The sequence below is a fragment of the Trichechus manatus genome, unplaced genomic scaffold (genome assembly GCF_000243295.1).
Source record: "Trichechus manatus latirostris isolate Lorelei unplaced genomic scaffold, TriManLat1.0 scaffold00145, whole genome shotgun sequence".
Taxonomy (NCBI): Eukaryota; Metazoa; Chordata; class Mammalia; order Sirenia; family Trichechidae; genus Trichechus; species Trichechus manatus.
Genome location: NW_004444081.1, coordinates 5,207,934 through 5,220,140, shown reverse-complemented (window position 1 = coordinate 5,220,140; position 12,207 = coordinate 5,207,934). Strand labels below are relative to the sequence as shown.

The following is a 12,207-nucleotide window of genomic DNA, read 5'->3' as shown; positions in this document are numbered from 1 at the left end:
TGTTGTGGGGTTGTTAACCAATGTCATAAAACAACATGTGTACTTCTGTTTCATGAGAAACTATTCGTTCTGTAAGCCTTCACCTGAAGTACAATTAAAAAAATAATAATAATTAAAAAAATAAAAAGACCATGGGTTGGGTCAGACACACCTTAATCTCAAGCTTTAGCAGCATCAAAATCACCTGGAGAGCTGAAAACACACCCCAGCTCCAGAGTTTATGATTTAGTAAGTCTTAGATAGGGTCTGAGAGTTTGTATTTCTAATGAGTTCATAGGTAATGCTGACGATGATCATCAGGGATCACATTTTAAGAATCACCATCCTTGGCAAAAAGAAAATTTGCAGGAGTGGTGATTTTATCAGGTTCAAAAACCACAGGCAAAGTCTTGCTTTGGTGATCCGCATTCTGCCAATAGCCTTGACGGCTGCTGTGGAGCCCCCTCTCCTGCAGCGTCTCTGATATCTGATGAGACCAGAGGCTTTTCTGCAGAGCAAACTCCAGCTAAGCCCTCCACAACTATACACTGAGGGTGTGCCCACTGTAGACTGGTTTCTTCTTTCAGCTTTAACAGAAGGCTTAACCAAAACAAGTGATACCTTTTTTTTTTTTTTTTTAACAGTGATTCAGAGCCCATCTTTTCCTCTTTACATTTAACACTTCCCTCTCTACCCCCCAGGCTCCTGCCTGCTAGCTAAATTGCTGGGAGTTAACATTTGTTTTATGTTAAGAATTTTGTGATACCCCCTCCGTGTGGGTTTGGCAATCTCCAAATTGGAATTTTTGCCAGAAGCCAGGCTTTGTCCCCTCCATTTCTCCCTGCTCTGTTTCGGCTGCTAAGGCTGTTGCTGTTAAGTTTGTATGAATCCACAGGGGTTTGTTCTGGCTGGAAAAGTATTCCCAGCTCCCCAGCCTACCTCCTAGGGCCCTCGGGCGCCTGAGTCCTGAGTCCTGTGGAGCTGCTGCCTGGGGGAGGTGGGCAATAAGAGTCATTACTTTGAGGAAAGTTAGAAAAGAACAATCAGAGTTTTACAATCTCCATATCAGCTTTCAGTAAAAGTAAACCCTCATAAGGGACCTTTTCTGATGAGTAAGAAAACAAACACCCCTAAAAGGAGCTGGCTGGCTTTGGCTGCTCTGGGCTGCAGTCTGGCCTCCCTTAGGACTGGGTTCCTTTCCCACCATTTCTAGCAGCCACAGAAGCCTTGACTCTGCCCTCATCATCGGTTTAGGGTAGCGCTGCCTGAGACTAGTGCGGCAGGACAAGCAGCCATGTACAGGTGCTGGGGTCCCCTCTCTCTGCCGCCCCAGGGCTGGGGCAGCCTGGGGACCCAGAGAGCTAGTGAGAGGCAGATCTGATCTCCCTACTTAGCAAAGTACATCCAGTACATGCTGTTCTCCCATTGGGACAACCTTATGCAACCACTGATGTATATGCAGTCGGATGTTGCCCGAACAGATGTTAAGTGATACATACCTGCATTTCCAAATAAAGCTATTTTCATAGGTACTGGGGTTAGGACTTGAACATATCTTTTTGGGAGACACAAGTCAACCCCTAGCCTGCTGTAAAATAATTTACATAAATCAATACTCTTAAACCTCACAATAATCCCACGTGGTAGTTACTCTTATAATCCCCATTTTACAGATGAAGAAACTGAGGCAAAGAGGAGTTACATAATTTGCCTAAAATCACACAGCTAGTGAATGCAGACCGGGGTCTGAACACTGGTAGACTGACACTGGTGTCCATGCTCTTAACTACTAAACCATGCTGCTGGGTTTGCTCCACATCCAGGAGTGGAATTACTTCCTTCCCCTAGTATGGGGAGCAAGGAGGAGAAAGTGCTCCACAAAGCTCCCATTCAGGGGCAGTAGAGAAGCTACATCCTGGGTCTCCCCTCCAGGAGCAGAGGGAGAGGAACAGAGCCAAAGCACAAGAGCCCAGGTGAGGACAGAGCTAGATCCAGGACATTTGCATACTTTACATACTCCTAGGATCACAGTGGAACCCTGGTGGCACAGTGGTTAAGGGCTGTTCAAATCCACCAGCCGTTCCTTGGAAACCCTACGGAGCAGTTCTACCCTGTCCCACAGGGTTGCTATGTCGGAATCGACTCCATAGCAACGGGTTTTTTGGTTTTCCAGTGTGTATGCCTTTTATTTTTTTTTATTGTACTTTAGGTGAAGGTTTACAGAACAAATAATTTCTTATTAAACAGTCAGTACACATATTGTTTTATGACACTGGTTAACAACCCCACGACATGTCAACACTGTCCCTTCTCAACCTTGGGTTCCCTATCACCAGCTTTCCTGTCCCCTCCTGCCTTCTAGTCCTTGTCCCTGGACTGCTGTGTCTCATTAGTCCTGTTTTGTTTTATGAGGCTGTCCAATCCCCGGCTGAACAGTGAACTTTGGGAGGGGCTTCACCACTGAGCTAAAAGGGTGTCCGGGGGCCATACTCTTGGGGTTTCTCCACTCTATCAGGCCAGTAAATCTGGTCTTTTTTTTGTGAGTTAGAATTTTGTTCTACATCCTTCTCCAGCTCTGTCAAGGACCCTCTGCTGTGATCCCGGTCAGAGCAGTCAGTGGTGGTAGCCGGGCACCATTTAGCTGTACTGGACTCAGTCTGGTGGAGGCCATGGTAGCTGTGGTCCATTAGTCCTTAGGACTAATCTTTTCCTTGTATCCTGTTAATTTCATTCTCCCTAGCTCCCGAAGGGTTGAGACCAGTGGAGTATCTTAGATGGCTGCTAATAGGCTTTTAAGACCCCCAGATGCTACTCACCAAGGTAGAATGTAGAACATTGTCTTTATAAACTGCGTTACACCAATTAAGCTAGATGTTCCCTGAGACCATGGTCCCCACAGCCCTCTGCCCAGCAATTCAGTCCTGCAGGGAGTTTGGATGTGTCTATGGCGCTTCCATGACCTTTCCTTCTACAAGTTGTGCCAGCTTCCCCAGTATTGTGTACTGTCTTACCCTTCTCCAAAGTTACCACTTATCTATTGTCTATTTAGTTTCCCCCCCACCCCTCCCATCCCTCGTAACCAACAAAGATCGTTTCTTTTTGTGTGTAAACTTTTACATGAGTGTTTACAGTAGAGGTCTCATACAATATTTGTCCTTTTGTGATTGACTTTATTTCCCTCAGCATAATGTCCTCCAGTTTGATCCATGTTGTGAGATGCTTCACAGATTCATCATTGTTCTTTATAGTTGCATAGTACTCCACTGTGTGTATGTACCATAGTTTGTTTATCCATTCCTTTGTTGATGGGCATCTAGGTTGTTTCCATCTTTCTGCTATTGTGAACAGTGCTGCAATGAATATGAGTGTGCATATGTCTATTCGTGTGACGGCTCTTATTTCTCTAGGATATATTCCTAGGAGTAGGATTGCTGGATTGTATGGTATTTCTATTTCTAGCTTTCTAAGGAAGCCATATCATTTTCCAAAATGGTTGTATCATTTTGCATTCCCACCAGCAGTGCATAAGAGTTTCGATCTCCCTGCAGCCTCTCTTTGTTATCTTCAGTGTTTTGGATTCATGCCAGTAATGCCGGGGTTAGCGGTATCTCATTTGGTTTCAATTTGCATTTCTCTAATGGCTAGTGATTTCGAGCATTTCCTCATGTGTCTGCTGGCTGCTTGAATGTCTTCTTTGGTGAAGTGTTTGCTCATTTCCTTTGCCCATTTTTTAACAGGATTATTTGTCTTTTTGTTGTAGAGGTGTTGGATTTTCTTGTAGATTTTAGAGTGCCTTTTATTTCTTTGTCTTGCCTAATTGCCCTGGCTAGAAGCAGTGCAATGTTGAGTAGAAGTGCTGAGAGTAGATATCACTGCCTCACTCTCGATTTTAGGGGGAAAGCGTCCAGTCTTTGAAATTAAATATGATGTTAGCTGTAGGTTTTTCATAATACGCTTTTTGAGAATACTTGAGAAACTTAATTATTTTTATAATATCTTTTAAAGAACAGCAGAATTTCTATTTGCAATGTTTCTATTTATCAAAGTCTTTATTATTAGTCAAAATGATTTTTAGAGCACATATCAGGTTAAGGGAAGAAAATTAGGAAAAGTGTTTTGAAGCAGGTGTAGGTATGGGACTTGGGGGTAGCAGAAAAGCACCAGGCTGTGGTGGGTTTCTACAGGGAGACCAGGAGAACATCAGCGCCCTATAGCCAGCATGGGGCCTCGAGGCCCATGGGACGGTGCAGGCGGCTGCAACTGCACTCGGGGCAATACTTCTTCAGTGTAGCCAGAGTCAGCAGACAGCTGGTGGATTTTATGAAAACTAGAAGGCTCCATTTCAAAGTCTCACTTTAGGAGTAATAAAACTTGGGCTTAAAATGAAGGCAGTGTTGGTCTAACTCTTAGAAGATGTGTTCCATTCCAGTGTCTGGGTTGGCAATGTGGCGTTTTATTACGATATTTGGCTAAGGTACTCTCCTTTATGGGAACACAACTACTTCAGTGCTAAAGCTTTGCTCAACCTTTGCTCCAATTCCTGCTTCTGCCATCACCTGTCTCATCTCACTGGTGTGCGGTTCCCTCAGTTACAAGGTTAAGCCAGAAACCTTCCTGAACTACATCCAACTGAACACTCCCAGGGTAAAGTTCTCCATTTTTACCCAAACCCCTCCTACAATCAGCGTCCCACAAATGGGGAACAGGACAGTTTTACAGATTTGGGCGCTTGCCTCAAATACTTACTTCATCACTCTAAGCCACAAAGTGACAACAACTTATCTTTTACTAAATGAAAATCAGCTTTTTAAAGGAGAGGGGATTTTGCCTTTAAGCTCTCTCTCTGCCCCCAAACAAACAAGTAAGAACCAGCTTGGACAATGGTGACCTCTACCACTTGCATATTGCTCTCCTCAAAAGGAACTCAGTTTCACAGCTGGTGTCTTCTTTTTCTGCATCAAGGATGGGACAATAATGAAGAACTCATGGATCAGCTCGGAGCCATTGCCCAATGTTTCATTAAAATCCTTAATTGGCTGACTGTGCTCTTCATCCAATTTTCCTCATACAGGGTCCTTTATTTTACATGGCAAAACTCAAGGTTTTAATAAAAGAGTAGCACACAAGGGCGGTGAGGTAAAGGGCTGGTCTGACCAAATGAATTCTCTGAGTTCCAAACATGGAGTGGGAGCTCAGAACCTCTGAGGTGGCACCCGGAGTCCACTTTTCATACTTAAAGCTCCCCGGGAAGCTGTCTAGCCTTACCTCTATCTCCAGATGTTTCCACAAAGGAACAGGCCTCAGAATTATCTCCAGGCAGGGCAGCTGACCTCCTGAGTCCATATCAAGCCCAACAGAGACACGTAAGGGCATGGAGGGAAGCAACACAAAAGCAATTCCTTGTTTCCATTGTGGGAGAGAAACAGGAGAGTCACAGGATTTCTTTGGGCCCATCCTACATTGAAAAATGCCAGTTCTGGTCACCGCTACATTAAACAGACGATAAATTCTCTTTGAGGGTCAAAGCTTCAAATGACAGCTAGATTTTTAAAAGAGTATGTGGAAATTTAAGAGAAAGAATAAAAGCCTAGGAGATAAAAAGTAACTTCTCCCTCATAATTACATTGCATATTCAATAGATATTTCTTCAAGGGCTAAACGTGAAACGTTAGTTAATAGGAAAACCAAAAAACGCCTCAAACCTGTTGCCATCAAGCCAATTCCACTTCATGGCAACCCCTTATGTGGAGAGCAGAACTGCACTTTGTAGGGTTTTCTAGGCTGTGATCTTTCAAAAGCAGGTTTCCAGGCCTTTCTTCCCAGGTGCCTCTGGGTGGGTTAGAACTACTAACCTTTCACTTAGTAGCTGAGCACTTAACCATTGCACCATCGCAACAAGAGCATTATTTATCCAACGCTTGATTACTAACTCAAGCCAGGTGAGGAGGAAGAAGCAGGCAGGTCCTAAAGTGGGTCTTCTCCAGTTAGCTCCTTAATCCCAGGACCTCATATTGCTCAATTCCTCATCAATGTTACTGGCGGAATATTTGCAAAGTGGAAACTGACTCTAATTTCGGGGGATGTAAGAGCTGTCCCTTTAAGAGATAAATGTGCTATCATCCAAATATATTCAGCTTTAGAGTTAAATAGGTACAGTTTGGCCATATACAATATTCAAGTTTCAGATGTCATTTTAATTCCACACGTTGATGAATTGTTAGTACTGAAGACAACTGTTTAATCCATGACTGTGCTGGCTGGTGGGTCAACATGTTGCTCAAGTCCAAATGAATGGCTCTTGGTTACGGGGGACAAGCCTGCACTGACAAATAACCTCTGATGAGATCAAAATAAGCAAATTACTTGTTCTCTTTTTCTCTGGAGTCTGACTTCAGGCATTAAACACACGTCTGAGTGGAACTGAATCTCCCCTGGGAAAAACTGGCAATTCTGCTCTTCAGGAATCTAAGAATACTAGACTGTAACGAAACAGAACAAATCTTAGGTTCCCTTGCCAGGGCGATGACAGACTTTCCCAAATAGATTCTTGGTGCAAAAGGCACCATGGGTCAAAGTCTGCTGACTTGTTGAAGCCTAACCTCGAAGTTTAGGACACAGGGGGCCATGCTGGGTCACCTGGAGCTGAGCCTCCCAGGAGATGTGATCTCAGGGACAGCCCACAGGATATTTCCCATGGTCTGAAGGCTACAACCTCAGAGGGCAGGAAAGAGAGTGGGAAGAGGCCATAAACATAGAAAGAAAAAAGAAAAAGGACTTAATTTCTCATAGCTATTCATTAAACAAACCTGATTTCATAAACTCCTTGTAGGATGCAGGACAAACCACTTTACGTATAGAATGCTTGTCCTAAATCCATGCCTACCACCTTCTTCAGTATTTCCTTGGGATGATTCCTTCAGTTATTCATCCCCTACTGAATGCTAGGTGCAGGGCTACAATGGTGATCAAGGCTAAGAAAGAAAGTACTGACCTTCCAGAATACAGTCCAGTAGGGGGAGACAACATCAAAAGAGGGCCATAACACAGGAAGGTAACAGACTGGGATCAGTGCCATGGAGGACATATAGCGATGTGAGAGAGAAAAGAACACAGGCAGAGATAACAGCACTGACACAGACTAGAGAAAAGCGGTAGAAGATGTCAAATATTATTAATACTTATTAACACATATATCACTTACTATGTGCTAAATGCTCTTCTAAGCATTTTAACTCATTTAAATCCTTATAGCATCCCTATATTGTTGTCGTTAGATGCCGTTGAGTTGCTTCTGACTCATAGCGACCCTATGTACAACAGAATGAAATGTTGCCCAGTCCTGTGCCATCCTCACAATAGTAGGTATATTTGAGCCCACTGTTGTAGCCAATGCCATCTCATTGAGGGTCTTCCTCTTTTTCACTCACCCTCTCCTTTACAAGCATGATATCCATCTCCAGAAGAGGAAACATCAGACAGATTAAGTAACTTGTCCAAGATCACACAGCTATCACAGGGCAAAGCCTGGTATCACACACACCCAGGCAGTCTGGCTCCAGGGTCCATGTTCTCAAACCTTGACTATACTGCCTCTCAGTGAGTTTGGAGAGCAAGTCTGACCACACTTGACCTCTTTTGAAACTTTTCTACCTCCCCAGATCCTCTCCTGAGCATAAAATACATTAACAAGAATAAAGAACTAATAATTAACTCCAAATCTGAAATTGATTAAAGCCTGAGATGTTTCTAACTGGAAGCAAAGGAAAAAAAAAAAAACAAAAAACTTGGGAAAGGTCCACCAAGGAGCATTTTCTTCTTAATGAGCACTGCAGTAAGACAAAACAGTAGCTATTACAGAAAGGAAAAAACCTCCTCCAATCTTTCATAGCATACAATTTGCAAGAAGCACAGCCACAAAGAAATCTGCACTCCATTTTGTCTACATCCCTATTGCCACATACCTGTGCCTTAACTGGCATTACACAGGCACCTAGGGCCCAGGGCTGGATTACCCAATAAGCAAGCTATGCAATGGCCCAGTTGTGCCTTCCCACCATATCTGCAGTGCACAATTTCATTTGTCCCCCACAACATCCAAGATGTGGTGAAGCCCATGTGAAATTGCTCACTACAGATTAGCAAGTAAATACAAACAAGCCCGTGCGTACCTTGTTCAATGCAAACCAGTACATACTGTGTTTACTGGTTAATCTGCCCCTGCTAGGGCCACAGGACATGTGATGGTTAAGGTTATGTGTCAAATTGGCTAGGCCATGATTTTCAGTAGTCTGGCAGATATTATGTAATCATCCTCCATTTTGTGATCGGATGTGAGCAGCCAATCAGTTTCCTTGGGGGGTGTGGCCTACATCCAATATATATGGATGTTCTGGCAAAGCTCTCTCACAGCCAATCAGTTTCCTTGGGGGGTGTGGACTACATCCAATATATATGGATGTTCTGGTAAAGCTCTCTCTGGATCCTGCATCTGACTTTGTCACCCTCTGACCTTAGGTTCTTGGGAAGTGAGTCAGCAGCCTGCCACTTGACCTGCAGATCTTGGGGATTTGCCAGCTCCTGCAACCCGGTGAACCATCAGCCTTCCACCTGACCTGTAGATTTTGGGTTCCTAGCCCTGCGACCACCGGAGAGTCAGGAGAAACCTCCATCCTAGCCTGACCCACAGATTTGGGACTTGCCAGTCTCCACAACTGCATGAGCCGTTTCCTTGAGATAAATCTCTCCCTATATATACACCACTGGTTTTGCTTCTCTAGAGAACGCAGCCTAAGACAACAAGCCACGATTTCCAGAAGAGGGGGGAAAAATCTGGAATGAGTCATATTGACACCACTCGGATTTTCTGTCACAGGCTATGTGGGCTGACTGTAGTTAATTCTCAGCAGCTGCTGCATCCCTGCTAGGGTACCAATGATCCTGAAAGAAGGAACCATCTAGGTTGCTGGCTCCTGCCTGAAACAGGGTCTGACTCTTTCATGCCCATCTGTTCTCAGAATGATGCTGTGACAGAATCACTTGCCTTTCTCAAGCTGGAGAAATAAAACATCACTTATTTAATAAAAAAAGCGTCAAGAAAGGCACCGAAATCTTAGATTCCAAATTCCAGTTAATGATCAGGTCAGCTGTAAAAGAACTCAGAGGGGAAGAGGGATACTTTTGATTCCAAATGCTGAAATCCTTAAAGCTATCTGCAAATGCATTTGGAAGATAGCACAATTTTCCTGTCTCCTCATTGCTGCTTCTTTCCCCACAAAGATATGTAGGTAGACAGACACTGTAAGAGATAGTGAGGGAAGCTCAGTCGGGAATTTTATTTTACATAGTAAATACCTGATAACTGATAAATTCTCCCTGTTCAGGAGAATGGTATACTCATAAATAGTATACCATTTGAATTCAGTTGCAAAAACAGTAACAGTATATTGTTCTAACCAGATATTGCTTACATCAACTAACTGGCTGATGATCAGTTGGGGTCAGCAATGGTGATCTGAATGTAGATTCAGGATATTTAAGTATAAATATAGGCTCTGCCCTATAGGGTCGCTATGAGTCGGAATTGACTCGATGGCAACGGGTATTGTTTTTTTTAATACATCTAGCTGTATTTAAATACATTATTTCCTATAAGCCACTGCCGTCGAGTCGATTCCAACTCATAGCGACCCTACAGGACAGAGGAGAACTGCCTCATAGGGTTTCCAAGGAGCAGTTGGTAGATTTGAACTGCCAACCTTTTGGGTAGCAGCCAAACGCTTAACCACTGAGCCACGACGTTACTTTTTTGAAGTGAACAATGCAGTAGCATTTAGTATATTTACAATGTTGTCCAATCATCACCACTACCTAGCTGCAGCACACTTTCACCACCCCAAAAGGAAACCCGTGCCCATTAAGCAGTCATTCCCCACTCTGCTCTCCCCTAAATTCATTTCTGACAGGTTGTTCGTCATCCACCTCTTTGCCGTCCTCTCCAAGGGCATTTCAGCGTTTCTCTGCATAACGGGCAAAGTCCTGGATGTTTTTTCTCTGTGCTAATCGCCAGGTTAGGGCTTTCCCTTTCAGGTCGGGGCCTCCTGGGCACTCTAGGCCAGCAGGAGGAAGTCTAAATAAGGGGGAGGACTGCCCTCCCCAGCAGAGTCTTGCTCTTTAACCTAATGAAGCCCCAGATATATAGTAAAATCGGTTCAAAAAAACATTGCTCCACAAAGGTTTCTATTTCTCTAACATCATATCAGGAGGAAAAGCCCTAACAGACCATCTTTCCAGGGGTGAAAGTATTTGTCTGGATTTCAGATGTTAGTTTCAAATTTAATTCTTGCGGGAGGATAACCATTCTTGATGCCTTGATTCAGAGAATATGCTCTCATTACTTATTTCACTGAAATAAAACATAGCCTGTAACACTGACCAATGAACTTGGTGCTTTCAGGTGGCACCTGCAGGCTCCAAGTCATCTACAGATTTTCCGAGAGGAAATCCTTGCTCCAGCTCTCACACACACAGGGAACCCCAAATCTGCAGCAATTCCACATGACCACGCCTAGACCCACAGCACTTGTGACTGTTAGGTGCCGCAGAGTTGAACCCGACTCATAGCGACGCTATAGGACAGAGTAGAACTGCTCCTTAGGGTTCCCAAGGAGCGGCTGGTGGATTCGAACTGCCGACCTTTTGGTTAGCAGCAGAGCTCTTGACCACACGCCACCAGGGCTGCTGTAAGTGACTAAACAAAACAAACAAACCAAACCCGCTGCCGTCGCGTAGATGACTAGGCATCTACAAAGCAGTGTTTCCCCACCAAGACTCCTCCTTTCCCCAATTAAAGGGATTAAAGCCCCAACCCCTTTCCTACCCACTCTCCCATCTCTGCTTTTTCCTTTTCCTCCTTTCCCACACTCGGCTTCTCCCCTAAACTACAAAGTAGGTAGTAAACTCGTGACTCCCAAGAAAATTTAGCAGAAGCCACAACTTCAGGGAATAACTCACCAAGGACTCTTTAGTTCCTACTACTGCCCTAAAGCTGCCCCACCTCGTTGGCCCTGGGCCTCCCAGTAACGACACCAGATAAAGAGGGAAATTCTCTGAAAAACCAAGGCATGAACTGAAGTGAAGACCCCTCCCCTCTCCTGCGGCATCTGCCGCATATAGTAAATGACCCTCTTAGAGGTTCCAATTCAAACGGACACACGTTTCTATGAGGCAGGAGGAAAACAAATACAATTCCCTCCGAGGCGGTTCCTAGCAACACATCCACACCCGCAGCAGGCGCAGCGCTCTCAGGCCATTTTTAAAACCAATGCCACCGACTAGGCCTGCACAGCCTTGCCCCTGCAGTGCCGCCCCGCCCATGGTCTGCACCAGAGCTGCAGTTGGCAAGGTCAGGTGGGCTCCAGGAGGCAGGAAGAGACCCCCGACCCCCGGACTGCACAGCAGGGGGAAAGGAGGAGAGGAGAGGAATCAAGGAAGGGTTGACCTTGAGACTCTCCCTGAGCTATTGATAGCGAGCGTTCCAAACCCACTCCAGCAGGGGGAGGATGCAGGGCAGGTGGAAAACAAAGGGCAGGAAAAGGCAGAAAGCAAACCTGCTAATAAGAAGCGAGAGAGCACGCAAGTTCCTATTCAGCTCGCGACGGCTGGGGTATGGCTGATGCTCAGCACAGAGGGGTGAGGTGAAGCGCCTGACAGGACCGGCGCTGCTAGCTGCCCACAGGTGCAGGCACTTAACGTGGATCACCTTCTCTCGGCTGCTGCCGACCGCAGCTGCGCAGCGCAGTGTGGGTGTGGTGCCCTCTGCCTGGGGCGGGGCGGGGCAGTGCCGAGAGGAGGCCCCGCCCACGCCTGAGTGTCGCGAGGCCACGCCCCCAAGGCGGGGCTCTTCGCTTAGGGCGCGCTTTGGCGTGTGTTAGCTCAGGGACGGTGGTTGCGAGAGAGAGGTTGGATATTCTTCCTCCGCTTGGTCGTTCAGTGATTTACCTCTCATTCCCAAATCCATATACCTATTCCCTTCCCCAGGTCCCGCGTGGACGCCTTCCTAAATTGTCCCAACCAATTAATACTACTCAGGTTGGATTTGCAGAGCAGCGACTGCTTTGCGCATTATTAATTTAGCCCCAGCAGCGCCACCGTAGCTTGGTTCTCGGCACTCAGCTGTCGGGGGAGGAGGCTCTCGTTTGCAGGTTTTTACGGCGCCTGCGCGGAAGTTCG

The 12,207-nt window shown here is 45.5% G+C and overlaps 1 protein-coding gene across 3 annotated transcripts in view; it reads right to left on the bottom strand.

The window, feature by feature from the left end:
- MGST3 (microsomal glutathione S-transferase 3) overlaps window positions 1-11,773 on the bottom strand; it is a 33,610-nt gene extending 21,837 nt beyond the window's left edge. Inside the window, exon 1 of one of the 3 annotated variants that reach the window (XM_023740025.1) lies at window positions 11,738-11,773. The gene's annotated coding sequence lies outside the window, so the exon portion shown is untranslated. The other 2 variants (XM_023740023.1, XM_023740024.1) reach the window with 2 other exon arrangements.
- Window positions 11,774-12,207: the final 434 nt, after the last annotated feature.